The sequence below is a fragment of the Equus caballus genome, chromosome 30 (assembly GCF_041296265.1).
Source record: "Equus caballus isolate H_3958 breed thoroughbred chromosome 30, TB-T2T, whole genome shotgun sequence".
In the NCBI taxonomy this organism is placed as follows: Eukaryota; Metazoa; Chordata; class Mammalia; order Perissodactyla; family Equidae; genus Equus; species Equus caballus.
The window spans coordinates 14,643,417-14,656,776 of NC_091713.1; the positions used below are offsets into that span (position 1 = coordinate 14,643,417).

General features: G+C 42.0%; 1 long non-coding RNA gene across 1 annotated transcript; it reads left to right on the forward strand.

Moving 5' to 3' along the window:
* Positions 1–1,132: 1,132 nt before the first annotated feature.
* On the forward strand, positions 1,133–7,136 carry LOC102150509 (uncharacterized). The gene is made up of 4 exons (XR_002805041.2): positions 1,133–1,298; positions 1,941–2,178; positions 2,275–2,364; positions 6,905–7,136. It is a non-coding gene; the product is annotated as an uncharacterized lncRNA (long non-coding RNA).
* The last annotated feature ends 6,224 nt before the right edge of the window (positions 7,137–13,360 follow it).

The following is a 13,360-nucleotide window of genomic DNA, read 5'->3' on the forward strand; positions in this document are numbered from 1 at the left end:
CTAAAGAAGCGGGAGGAAGGTAAAACGATATGAAGTTCTAAGCTTTCTGGGTCAGCACTCCCCAGAACACTAGTCCCTGGAAAGGTGTTTTCGAATGTGCTTTCTGTGTCAAATGTGTTGGAAAATGCTGCTGTCCTTGAGAATCACACTGCACTCTAGGGTGTTAGAACTCTGAAAATTCAGACAATAAAGAAACGTGTTCAACTTTAACTCAGCACTTCTCAAACTTATCTGATCAAGAACATCTCTTTTTATATGATATCTTTAGCAGCCGTTAACAGATGGAGGAGTAAGTGTTACATGGGAAACATTTTGAGAAATGTTCTTCTCAGCCAGAAGACAGAGTTCACTGTCTTTTATTTAGCACCTGGGGATATATATATATATGCTATATATATATATAAATACTATGTATATATATATATACTATGTACATATATGTACATATACATACATATACTGTGTCTATTTTTGTTTGCCCCATATCTTCAACAATGAACATGAATTATTTCTATATTTCAGCTGAAAAACAAAATAAACTTTATTTTTAAAAAAGAATCAACATTAAGTTTCTATACTTTTCATTCGTGCTTAAGTGGACACATCCACCTGCCTGCGGAGAAGCCGTCGGTTGTTCCTCCCACTTCTAGTCAGTTATCTTGGTTTGCTTGGGGTTCCATAGCGCTTGTCTTCTAAGGTCCTCTGTGTCTGTCCTTGGAGTGCGGACAGCTCCTTCAGACTGAGGGTAAAGCAATTCACACATGGCGGAATGGTCCACCTGGGACAAGGAAATGGCCCAATCAAGCCCTCCATACTAACTTGTTACTGGATCATGTGTCCATGGGAGGACGTTGGCAGACCAGTCGGAATTCTTGGTTGCTACCAAGCAAAATCTCTCCTAGTTGACTTGAGCGGAAAGTGAACTTATTGGAAGAGTGTTGTGCAGCTCACAGAATCAGTGGGAAGGCTAGAGAACCAGGTGATGAAAATGAATAAAAATTGAGGGAGGCAGGACACAGCCAAGATCTTGCCAGAGGGATAGTCCACTTAGGGTGCGCCGCTGCTGCTGTCACTGCTGGACACGTGTCATAATGCTGCTGGGCTCTGATCAGGCATTGGTTGCTATGCTTGCGGGCACTCAAATCCACCACAGCCACTGCAAATGACTTCTGCCTCCCCACAGGCTTCAGGTCCTAGATGACATGATGGGGTCTCTGATGGGCTGAGCCCAAGTGATGTGCTGGTTTCCTAGTTTCTGGGGCACAGATAGAAACTCTCTGCCCTCTTTGGCTTCTAAAGTAGGAATCGGGGTCTTGCCTTCCCTCTATTCTGGGGTTCCCCCCAAATGGGAAGGATGTTTAAAGGCTGGGAAACTAGAATGACAAATATGTATAACATTTCGGTTTTCCGTCCAAGAGTTGCTGGGACCTTGGAGAGGCAGGGTCAAATCAGGGCCAGCCCTGTTCAGAAAGGAACTCACTCTCCCAGAGCCGCATTTTGCATGGTTTTCTTTCAACCTGGATTCCTAAGATGGCAAAGCTTCCAGCAGATTTCTTGATCAGTTGATAGAAAAATCTGCCCCTCGGAATAACTGACCTCTCCTAATAAAAACCATACTAAATAATAAAATCAGAGTGGTCATTTTTCAGAGGAACCAGGAGGCATATGCAGACTGCCCACCCCACTAGAGGCGTAGACTTTGTTGCTTACTGTCTGTCAGCCACATGCGTTGTCTGCAGGGCACTGACCAAGAAAAATGAAGGAATAACAAAGCATCAGCAGGATTTTTTCTCTGACGAGCTTACAGTTTAGGGAAGCTGATTAAATAGATTGAAAGGCCCTCTGAGTACAGGGAATGGGAAAGGAATGGAAAGTGTAAACACGGATCTCCTATTGACTTCCTTATTCGGGAACATATCTTTCTGCTTGCAAACTTCTAGATGTTGGGGTTGAGTCCAGAAACCAAAAGATGAGGTCCAAGGAGAGAGATGGTACTGCTGTGGCTGCTGACAAATCCTTAGATGCCAGACCCAGACCCAAAACTGGACTGTGTAGGAGAAAACTGGTGGGGGTGACCACTTCAGAGCCTGGAGTCTTAGGAGTGGAACTAGAAATCAGTGATTAAAAAATGAGAAAAATTCCTTGTTTTGGAACTAACTTGGCTATGCTCACCTCAGAGTAAGTAGGTATAATTTGAGAAACTCAGACAGTTGAACTTACTTAATATCTATATTATTATAATTTTCTACAGTGAGTTGCTCCTCTTGCCTCTAGATTGTCCAGCCACTTGAACAGCTTCCATTGTTCACTGGGACCTTTTGAGGATTGTCAATCTATTCACAGGGAAGCGGGTTCCAAGATCAGGTAATCAGCCTCTTCATTCGGACGGGGACCAGGAATATATCTTCCAGAAATGCAAACAAGAAAACAAACCAAGTACATTTCTTTGGGTAGAACGCATTCTTGCACATTTGACACTGGGATTTTGATCTTCTTAGGAGTGTGTGTTGGAGAAGATCAGATCTCCAGGAATGTGAGAAAGTGCTACGCCTTGGATGGTGTTGCTGTGAAATAGCGTAGGCGATCAGCTGGATCTGAAGCCCACCTAGAACTGAATTGTCCTCATATACTTGAGATTCAGTGCAAAAATGTCTAATGGGTCATGAAAACTGAAGAAATGATTAAGAACGCAAGGGGGCTCTTGGAATTGGAGGCCCATGCATTCCTAGGAAGACGGAGATAAGCCACATGACGCCCTTGCTGTAACTCGAGTATTTTTCCAAGGAAACCTTTGAAGGAAAAAGGTCACCAAAGGGTAGACTGGGGGTTTAGGGTGGCGACAGTGTGGGATGGTGGAGCGGATGCTCCACTTCTCCCTTCACTGCAGACGCTTTTGGGAATGGGTGGTAGGTAGAATGGACTGGAATTCCTAGTATACAATGTAGGGACAGTGTCCTTCCACCTTGGCTGCGTCCTGGGTGACTACACAGTGAACTGTAAGCATAACATCTCAAGGAAGAGCCTGATGGGGCAAAACCGCTCCAGACCAGGGAGGACGGAGGCAGGGACAGGGCTCAGATCTCAGGCCTGGGCCCAGGAAATGAGTTTAGACACAGAGGAAGCATGCTTGTTCTCAGTTGTGTTAAAAGATGGTGTCTATAACCACACAACTTGTGTTTAATCTTAGTTCTGCACCTTTTACTAGCTGTGTGACTTTGGAGAAATTACCTAACCTTTCTGTGCCTCAGTTTTATCATTTGTAAAAGGGAGAGAAGAATATGACCTTCCTCATGGGATTCTCATGAGTATCAAATATGTCAATTTACATAAAGTGCTTAGAACAGTGCCTGGCCCATAGTAATTGTAATCCACTAATTGTATGATAAGCATTAGGCTTCAATATCATTATAGTTGGTTAGCATATGCTAGAACGAGGGTGACTTTTTTCTTTAAAGATTTTATTTTTCCTTTTTCTCCCCAAGCCCCCCCGGTACATAGTTGTATATGTCTAGTTGTGGGTCCTTCTAGTTGTGGCATGTGGGATGCCACCTCTGCATGACTCAGATGAGCAGTGCCATGTCCGTGCCCAGGATCCGAACTGGTGAAACCCTGGGTGGCCGAAGCAGAGCATGCGAACTTAACCACTTGGCCACGGGGCCGGCCCCGAGGGTGACATTTTTAATCTACAAAGCTTGTGTGGGACATCCAGGTAAACTTTCATTTAGATTAAGCTCAGAAAATGCCACAGCCATTTACTTGAACGTGACAGAAGTTCCGGAGGCATCTCTGTGGTGGAAATAATTAACTTGCATCTATAATATTAACAGATCACTAGTGCTAAAGTCCTATTAGTAGTAAATGCTTTGTTCCATTAAAACCTTTCCTAAGCAGCAGCCGTCCTGGGTCGTACTGTTAAGATCCTTGACAATGGAGTTCTCAAGAGGGAGGATACCATGGTTTCTTGTAGTATTGCTCAAACTGGGGTCTGTAAGAATTTTTTTCCTATGTGAAGTGTCAGAGAATTAATGAAATTTGAGGAATGCTGGTGTAGTGGAAAGGACATGGCCTTTGAAATCAGACAGATCTGTGTTCAAATTCTGTCTCTACTGTTTCCCGCTGGGAGATGTTGGACTAGTTACTTGGGCTCTCTCAGCCTCACTTTTCTCATCTGCAAAATGGTGGCAATCTTGTTATGAGGAGTGCATGTAAATTATTTAACACACAGTAGGAGCTCAGTAAAAGTTCTCTCCCTTCCTTTGGCCCATTTTTCTTCTTCCCTAAAGAAAAAAGAGAGTAGTTATTCTGCCTTCTTGAAGGAAAGTAAGGAGAAAGGCAACTGAGATATTTAGCAGGTTTGTACTAGAGACCCAGTGATTCAGACGGTGATGGCATGGTAGGTGGAATATTTCGCCTCACTCCCTGCCAAAGAAGATAGTCATGTCTTAATCCCTGGAACCTATGTGGCAAAACAGGACTCTACAGATGCGATTAAGGTAAGGATCTTGAGATGGGAGATTGTCCTGGAGTATCCAGCTGGGCCCCCAATGCAGTCTTGAGTGTCTTCATAAGAGGCAGGGAGAGTAAGGCTTGCCAGCAATCAGCAGAGGAGAAGGCAATGCACCCAGGGAAGCAGAGATCCCAGCGATGTGGCCACAAGCCAATGAATGCCAGTAGCCCCCAGCAGCTGGAGGAAGAGGCAGAGAATGGATTCTCCCTAGGGCCTCAGGGAGGAGCTCTGCCAACACCCTGATTTCAGCTTAGTGAAACTGATACAGACTTCCAGTCTCCAGAACTGTAAGAAAATCGATTTCTGTTTTCTTGAGCCACCGCTTGTGGTAATTTGTTCCAGCAGCAATAGGAAACTAATACAGATGGTTGGCAGGACTCCGCAAAGACAGATAACATGGAGATGGGCTGGGGATGGACTGTGCTCAACGGCAGAAACGTTCACGCTCCCGAGCAGACATTTCCATTCTGTTGTCTGGTCCTCGACCGCAAGGCCAACAGATATGCAGAAGAGAAAATCCTTTCTAGTAACGTAGAATTTTTCACACAGTGGGTAGAACAGCGTTATTTTTTTAACGCTTTAAAAAGTGTGGGCTGTGAACAGCGTTTTTTAAAAAAAGTGAACTAGGATAAAATAAAAATTCTGGCACTTAACGCTCTTGTCATCGTCAGCCACGTGCTTCCCCACAGCTTCCTGTGCGGCCGTTGTGCGTCGTCTTTCCTGCAGTCTCCTTCCTCCTCGTGTTACTCTTGGCGAGCTGCCTGTTACGTGTTCCCGTGGCGCTCCTGCTTTCCTTTGTCGCGTCCTCGTCACCCTGCAGCACATCTTGCTCATTCATTCAGCACGTGCGTTTCGAGTCCTCCTGCGTGCAGACACTGTGCTGGGTGCTGGTCTTGCTCCGGGCTTGTCTTCTCCTCACTGGACACTGTTTCTCTGAGGAATAGCGTTCTAGCTCTGTCTCCAGTACCTCCCACAGTGCCTGGCACACAAACAGGCACTCAATATCGTTACCAACTGCGGTTTTAGTTTGTAGAGTTATTCTTTTAAACAATTTTAAATGGTGGTTGGTGGCAGGTCATCAGGTATGGTCCTGCTAGGCGTGGGACAGGGCATTGTTCTGTGGGGACAGGCCTGACAGGCGTAGACTTTCTAGAAGCATGGCCATAGACATCCTCCATTTGGGCTTTCACATTTTGGTAGCCCATTCACAGAATTGGACACATTTTCTCTCCTCCTCAGGTCACCACTTGCCACAGCACGCTGGCCCTTTCTAGAGGGGGCATCCCTTGACCAACATAGAAATGGAAGGGGTGTTTTGCGAACCTTGGAGATGGTCCTAACTGCAGGACCAGCTGGGCAAGATAGCCTAAAATAAATTTCGGTCTTACAGGAATTTTTAAAAGAAGAAGATGCCTTACCTTCCCAACTTATGCTCTTCTGCTAATTTATTGTAGCATCATCATGTCTTTAAAACATCAAACATGAGAGCCAAATTATATTCGGCAGTGACTTAGACAACAACCACACACGTGAAATATAGACAATGATGTCATTGCTGACTCAACATAATTATACCCTTGCACATAAACCTTATCTTTCTTTCTAGGCATTCAAAGCACATGATAGACATTATCTGGTTGTTTTTCCCAACACTTGCCAAGTAGGTAGGGAGCAGGTATCATTATTGTCTTCATGTCACGTATATATCGAAAGCTTTCCTGGGAACTATTTGCCCCAAGCCCCCACTGGCGATAAGAACAACTAAAAAGAAACTGACTGGAGTTTTAATTTAAAAAACAGAACTTCCTGTTGAGGTAACTTCAAGTCACAATACTGGGATGTTTCCAGTTTCAGTCTTTCTTGGAGCAAGAGGGCACACAGAGCTGGTTATTTCCCTTTATTTGTGGGTGTCCAGGAGGGAATGGGGAAGCAGATAATTTAATCAAGTCAATTCGACTGTTGATACTATTAAGTGTTCAGCATCTACAGGGAGCCTCGGTATTTATTCTCTTTCCATGATGGCAGTGCCACCAAGCACAGCTCAATAAAGTGGGACCACCAACAAAATCTGGAACACGAATGTGATTCTATGGCAGTTTTTTGCTATTAGAGGCAATTCCACAATAGTGATGAAAACCTTTAGAGCTGTAAAGGTCTGAGCTGGAGTACCAGCTCTGACACCAACTTGCTGAGTCTCTTAACAACTCTGGGTCTCGTTTTTTTTTTGTCCGCAAAATGGGCACAATATTAACTTTAACTCATGGCTATGAGGCTGAAAGGAGCTCATATATGTAAAGTGCTTTATAAACAGTAAAATGCTATAGAAAAACTACGTATTATGAAGGTTGAATCACTAAAATCATAGGCCCTGTTACAGGTTATATTTTCTTCCAACAGAGTCTGTTTCCAATGGGTCATGAGTACAAAGAGCATGCCTTTCAATCTGTAAATTACCTCCCTGGAAAATCAGGAGAAAAGAAATTGAAGAGTGGAAAGGAGGCCTGAGGCTACAGGTACATCAACATTTAAAGAATGTGTCAAGTATGAACTCTAGTCGATGTGGTGGAATTCAAGTACATATACACTGTAGAGAGCAGGAAGCTTGGAAAATAAAGCTTTCCTACGTCTTCTGGAATGTAGACACTTTGTTCAGGATCTACAAGGTAAAGAATTCCATAGGAAGTATTTGTTTAATTAATTGTAGCCAGAACTTAGCTGTGGGTAGGCCAGATTCCATGGTGTAATGTTATTGCTTCTCCAAGCAGGATACGTGCATACTTTAACTCAAGTGCAAACCCACAAGATTTGAACTCCTAACCTTTAAAAAATAAGGCAGTTACTTTGGCCACCAGGCATCCCGGTTCTTGTTTACCAGGACTGGGAGTTCTTATCAGACAGAGCCCTGCTTATTCCATGCCCCTGGCAGAATCATACTGAGAAACCTGAAGGAATGTCCATTTTAAAATAGTGTCTGTGGCACCAAAAGGATTCTGGGGCTCTGAATCAGCCTCTTACCTCATGGCAAAATTCATAGCTTGCAGAGTTAAATGAAAATCAGATTGGAATGTACGGCCTTCTATTTTTCCGTAATGACACGTTGTGAGGAGCAGGAGGGCAATTTTCTTGGACATTCCTCTAAAACCAGTGCACTTGCACAGGGTGTTTTTGGTATACAAAACTATCTGAAACAGACCCACAGCCCACTGCCCTCTCTGGGTGCCAGGGCTCAGGGCCACATAGGCCATTTGTCCAAAGACTGTAAGTAAAATCAACAATCATTCATTTCCCTCAACGCGTTAGCCTCTTTTCAAAGCAGTCAGAAAGTAGACTGTGGTACTTCCTCTTTTCTCTGAAGTAGTTTAATGATAACAGAAGAAAAAGTATTCTCTAAAACACAATCTTAGACTTCAACTCCACCTACAAGCTGAAAAAAAAAGGAAAGAAATGTCTGTTCCTCACATCTATGAAAAATCCACATACTATGACCTGAGAAGGAAAAATAAACATAGTCCATGAAATTCTGTGGCAAAAAGGAATGAAAATGTTCTTAGAAAAAAAAAGAAAACTGAACTGTATTCTCTGCAGGTTTAAAGGCAACTTTTGCCAAAATCTGCTTTCTGGAAACTTTCCTGTAGACCTGGCTCCCACCAGCAGGCTTGGCGGCAAGAGAAGGGCTTGGAAGACTGTGGCTTGGAATGTGTGAATGTTAAAATCAGACATCGTTCCCTTTTCTCTATAACAACAACAAGACTTTGGTTTTGGCTGGATGCGTGCTGGGGTTTCCGGTCCTGCCTTGAATCTCTTCCTGCTTCAGCTCAGAACTGTTGAGGGGATCTCAATACTCCAGTTCATTTTCTCTTTGACCACCAGTTTCCCCTTTCTCACAATGCCCCTGAGAAGCCAATAGACACCATTTTCATGCTGAAACGAAGAAATAACTGAGTGAGTAGGAAATGAGATGTAGAAGGCCACACAGCAAGTTGGAAGAAGATTCTGGATGGAAAGTTGGAATTTCCATGTCTTCCCCAGGTCTGCAAGCCTGGTCCACTAAGCTAAGTTTTTCTGAGACATTGAGGCCCACAGATGCATGCTGACTCACAGGCATAAGGTGAGACTTCAAGCTGGGAGTCAGCACTCTGCAGAGTGACTAGATATGAAATACTTTAATAAAATAATTATCACTTGCTGGGGCAGAGTTATAATTTAAAATGGTTTTGTCACGGATTATTCTAATTTGTAACATATTATAATTCAGACAGAACAAGGCTAATATTCAGCCTAATCCTATGTATAAAAAGACTTGCTGAACGAATATAAAATATATTATAGGAACTGTGTCTCATGTCACAGATCATATGTCACAGACTTAAGAACAAGACACAAGAAATAACAGATTCAATGACTGTTGAATTGTGGGGAACTATGTTTTCAGGAAGCACTGCTATACGATAATCATTGATCCTGTTATTTCCTGTGTCTTGTTCTTAAGTCTGTTCCAGATGATCTGTGACATGAGACGCAGTAGTAGTCTCATAGTAGAGACATAGGTAGTCTGTGTAACTGACCACATTGCTCAGCAGCTGCTGCAACTGAAAAAGTTGTTTCCAGGAAAGGGCACATGCTGAAGTCATTTTCACTGGATCTTGGAGGCAAGCGGATCTCTTTATGTTTCAGTGGCATGTAGAAACATTCAGGAGGAAATTGGGAACGTGCACCAGCAGAACCAGAGAACATGCTGAAGAGTCTATTTAAGGAGCAGTGGTGGACTGAGAGACTGAGAATTCGCTGCAGTTACTATAAAATGCTTCCTGATACAGGCATGGGTTGTGGGACAGTGTGGGACACAGAAAAGGATCATCAGATGACAATGAACCAGGCGCAATGGAAGGATCAGGAAGGACCAAGGCAGAGATATTTCTGTTGGTCATACTTATTTAAAACAAAAACCAGAGCCACATTGTATATTATTCATAGCTTGTTGCATGCATATATTTGTCTGTTAACTGTTTATTGTTGTTTTATGATGTTGGTTTATTTTATTTTATTTTTTTCGTGAGGAAGATTGGACCTGAGCTAACATCTGTGCCAATCCTCCTTTATTTTTTGTATGTGGGACACTGCCACAACGTGGTGTGATGAGTGGTGTAGGTCCACACCCAGGATCTGAACCTGTGAACCCCAGGCTGCTGAAGCAGAGAGTGCCAAACTTAACCACTACGCCACTGGGCCAGCCCATGATGTTGGTGTTTTTTATACTATTTCTGTTGATTTCATAAAATTGGACTAAAACCATATCTTCTTGTATTATTACAGATTGATTTTAGGCATTTTAGTTGAAGATGACAGATTAATTGTATACATTAGCCTTCATTCTCTTCTAAACTGTTCTAACATACAGTAAAGGGAGCTAGTGGGGAAAAAGGCATAAATCACAAAGACAGAGAGAATAGATCAGGAGACAACAATACCAAAAGTTTGCGTGCTGGAAAGTAACTGGCCAAATGATAGCTACTTAGGAGATCTGAGAATGCCAGATTTTATAATGGTAATTGGGAAACTGAGAAAGCAATCTAATTTACACTGAAGATCCCCCAAAAGACTTAGGAATTGGTGACTGGAGGTTCTTCTTGAAATGAGGTTGAAGTTGAGCTACAATCAGCAGATTGGATGAAAGTCTACTTAAAAAGTGGTTAGATGGATGAATGGACAGATAGAATGTGGTGTATCCATACAATGGAATATTAGTCAGCAATAAAAAGAAATGAAGTTCTGATTCATGCCACAACAGCATGCCTTGAACATTATGCAAAGTGAAAGAAGCCAGTCACAAAGAACCACATGTTGTATGCTTCCGTTTATATGAAAGGCCCAGAATAGGCAAATCCATAGAAATAGGAAGTAGATTAAGGGTTGTGTAGGTCTAGTGGGAGGTAAGAATGGAGAACTTCTGCTAATCTGGATGGGTTTTCTTCTGGAGGTAATAAGAATGTTCTAAAATTGATTGTAGTGATGGATGCTCTCTGTGAATATACTAAAAACTGTTGAATAGTACACTCCGTTTAGGTGAAGTTGTATCCTCTGTGAATTATATTTCAATAAAGCTGTTTTTTAAAAAAAGCAGTTAGATGTCCATATTATCTCTCCTACCCAGGAAAGTGTTCTCTGGACTAGGGAACACCAGACATAGTTCAGGAGGAGGGTACCACACTAAAACCAGAGATTTTAAGTGAAATTTTACTCACTGAATGTTGATACATGTATCACTTCTTCCCTTAATCAGCTCCTGGTCTGCTGGCAGGCAGGCTTGGGTCTTCCATCCAAGCAGAAAATTGGAAGTCTTCTCTTGAGAATCTGTCCAGCCCTTGAGAAAAGATCTAATGACACTGACATGGGTGAGGGTGGGGGTGTCCTCTAATGAAATGGCCTGGCCAGATCACTCTACAGTGATACCCATTGTTGTTAAGCCGCACTCATGTATAGAGATTCTAATCTGTTTCTTAGGATGCTTTTCTTAAATTAAGTGAACATCCAGAGGCCCCTGAACATTTAAGGAAAGCCTCTAATATGAAAGATACAAAACAAATAAACAGGAAAAGCAACTTGGATGAAACAGAGATGATGAGAGGAGAAGAATATTTCAAAAGAAAAGCTACAATTAATATCTTCAGAGTGATAAGGGAAGATATTAAACTCATGAAATAAGAACAGGGTCCTTTATAAAAACAAAGAAGAATGAAAGGAACATTCAGGGAAGTTTCCCAAAACATAGGATATGAGTTTGAAATAGGAAGTGCCCGCCGAGTGCATAACATATTGAAGGGAAATACTCACACCAAGGCACATCAACATGAAATTTCAGAAGACTGGAGACAGGGAAAAGATGCTACAAGAGGAAAAAACAGGTGATATACAAAGAATCAGGAATCAGAATAGCATCCCACTTCTCAACAGTCCCACTGGAAGCCAGAATACATGGAAAAATGTCTTCAAAATTCTGAGGGAAAATAATCTAAAACCTAGAATTTTATCCCTAGACAAATTCTCAATTAAGTGTGAGGGTAGGTTAAAGATATTTTCAGACTTGTAAGTGCTTCCAAATTTTTTTCACCAGAAAGGGGAGTAAATCGAAAGAGGAAGACACAGGATCCATGAGACAGAAGGCCCAACCTGGAGGAAGCTCCAGGAACCCTCAGAAAGATGGTAAAGGGAGATCCCAAGATGACAGCTTAGAGAGGAAACAGCCCAGATTGGAGTGAGTCAGAAGTTTCCAGGGAAGACTTCTCCAAGAAGATAAAGTTAATGGACTATCTAACGTGGTTAACTCTATTGAGAAGTTTGCACAACGAGGGAAGAATTTGGAGATGATTCAGTCATAAGTACACAAAAAAGCAAACAAATTTTTAAAAACAAACAAGACTATTATGAATTCCATGGAAAACAAAATGTTCAGGAAAGAAAAAGTGAACACAGTATACTACATGGCTTATCTGTTAATCGTGCCATATAGTCAAAACTGTATAAACATGGAATATTTAACCAAAATTTTATTTTAACTACATTGTAGAATGGGGGCTGAGGAGACAGTGAACATGAGATGCAGGTGGAGGACTGTGATGGTGAGAGAGCACTAAGTCCTCATTTTCCAACGTTGGAAGTTAATAGATAATGCCTGGAACTGAAAAATCAAGAAGTAGCAACATAAGTCTATTTTTAGAAATACAGTAGTAATTGTTAGACGAATCAGTTGAGAGGATTGCCACTAAGGTGTAGGAAACAAAGGTGGGTTCAGGAAAATGTTGATTTTCATAGTAAGCCTTATAGATTACTTGATTTTTTTCAACATTATGTGCATGCATCATTTGGATAAAAATAAAAACAAAAAAATTAAAATTCAACAATAAGAAAATGAACAAGTGGATTAAAAAGGAGGCTAATGACCCAGAAACTGATGATTGGATAAAGAAGATGTGGTATATATACACAATGGAATACTACTCAGCCATAAAAAGAGACAAAATTGGCCCATTCACAACAACGTGGATGGACCTCGAGGGTATTATGTTAAGCGAAATAAGCCAGTCAGAGAAAGACGAACTCTATATGACTCCACTCATAGGTGGAATTTAGTATATTGATAAGGAGATCTGATCGGTGGTTACCAGGGAAAAGGGGGGGTGGGGGGAGGGCACAGAGGGGGAAGTGGTGTACCCACAACATGACTAACAAAAATGTACAACTGAAATCTCACAAGGTTGTAATCTATCATAACATTAATAAAAAAAAAAAAAAAAAGGAGGCTAATGACCTTAAAAAATACCCCACCAAAGAAGATATGCAGATGGAAAATAAGCATATGAAAAGATGCTCCACATTATACGTCATCAGGGAAATGCAAATGAAAACAACAATGAGATAGCACAACACGTCTATTACAATGGCCAAAATCCAGACACCAAAAGCTGGCGGGGATGTGGAGCAACGGGAACTCTCATTCGCTGCTGGTAGAAATGCAAAATGGTGCAGCCACTTTGGAAGACAGTTTGACAGCTTCTTACAAAACTAAATAAACTCTGGGGCTGTCCCTGTGTCTAGTGGTTAAGTTTGGCATGCTCTGCTTTGGTGGCCCAGGTTCAGTTCCCAGGTGCAGACCTATACCACTTGTTGGCAGCCATGCTGTGCTGGCAACCCACATACAAAATAGAACAAGAGTGGCACACATGTTAGCTCAGGGTGAATCTTCCTTGGCAAAAACAAACAAAAAAACTAAATATACTCTTGTCGTATGATCCAGCAATCATGCTCCAGTCACCCAAAGGAGTTGAAAACTTATGTCCACACAAAAACTGGCAGGAG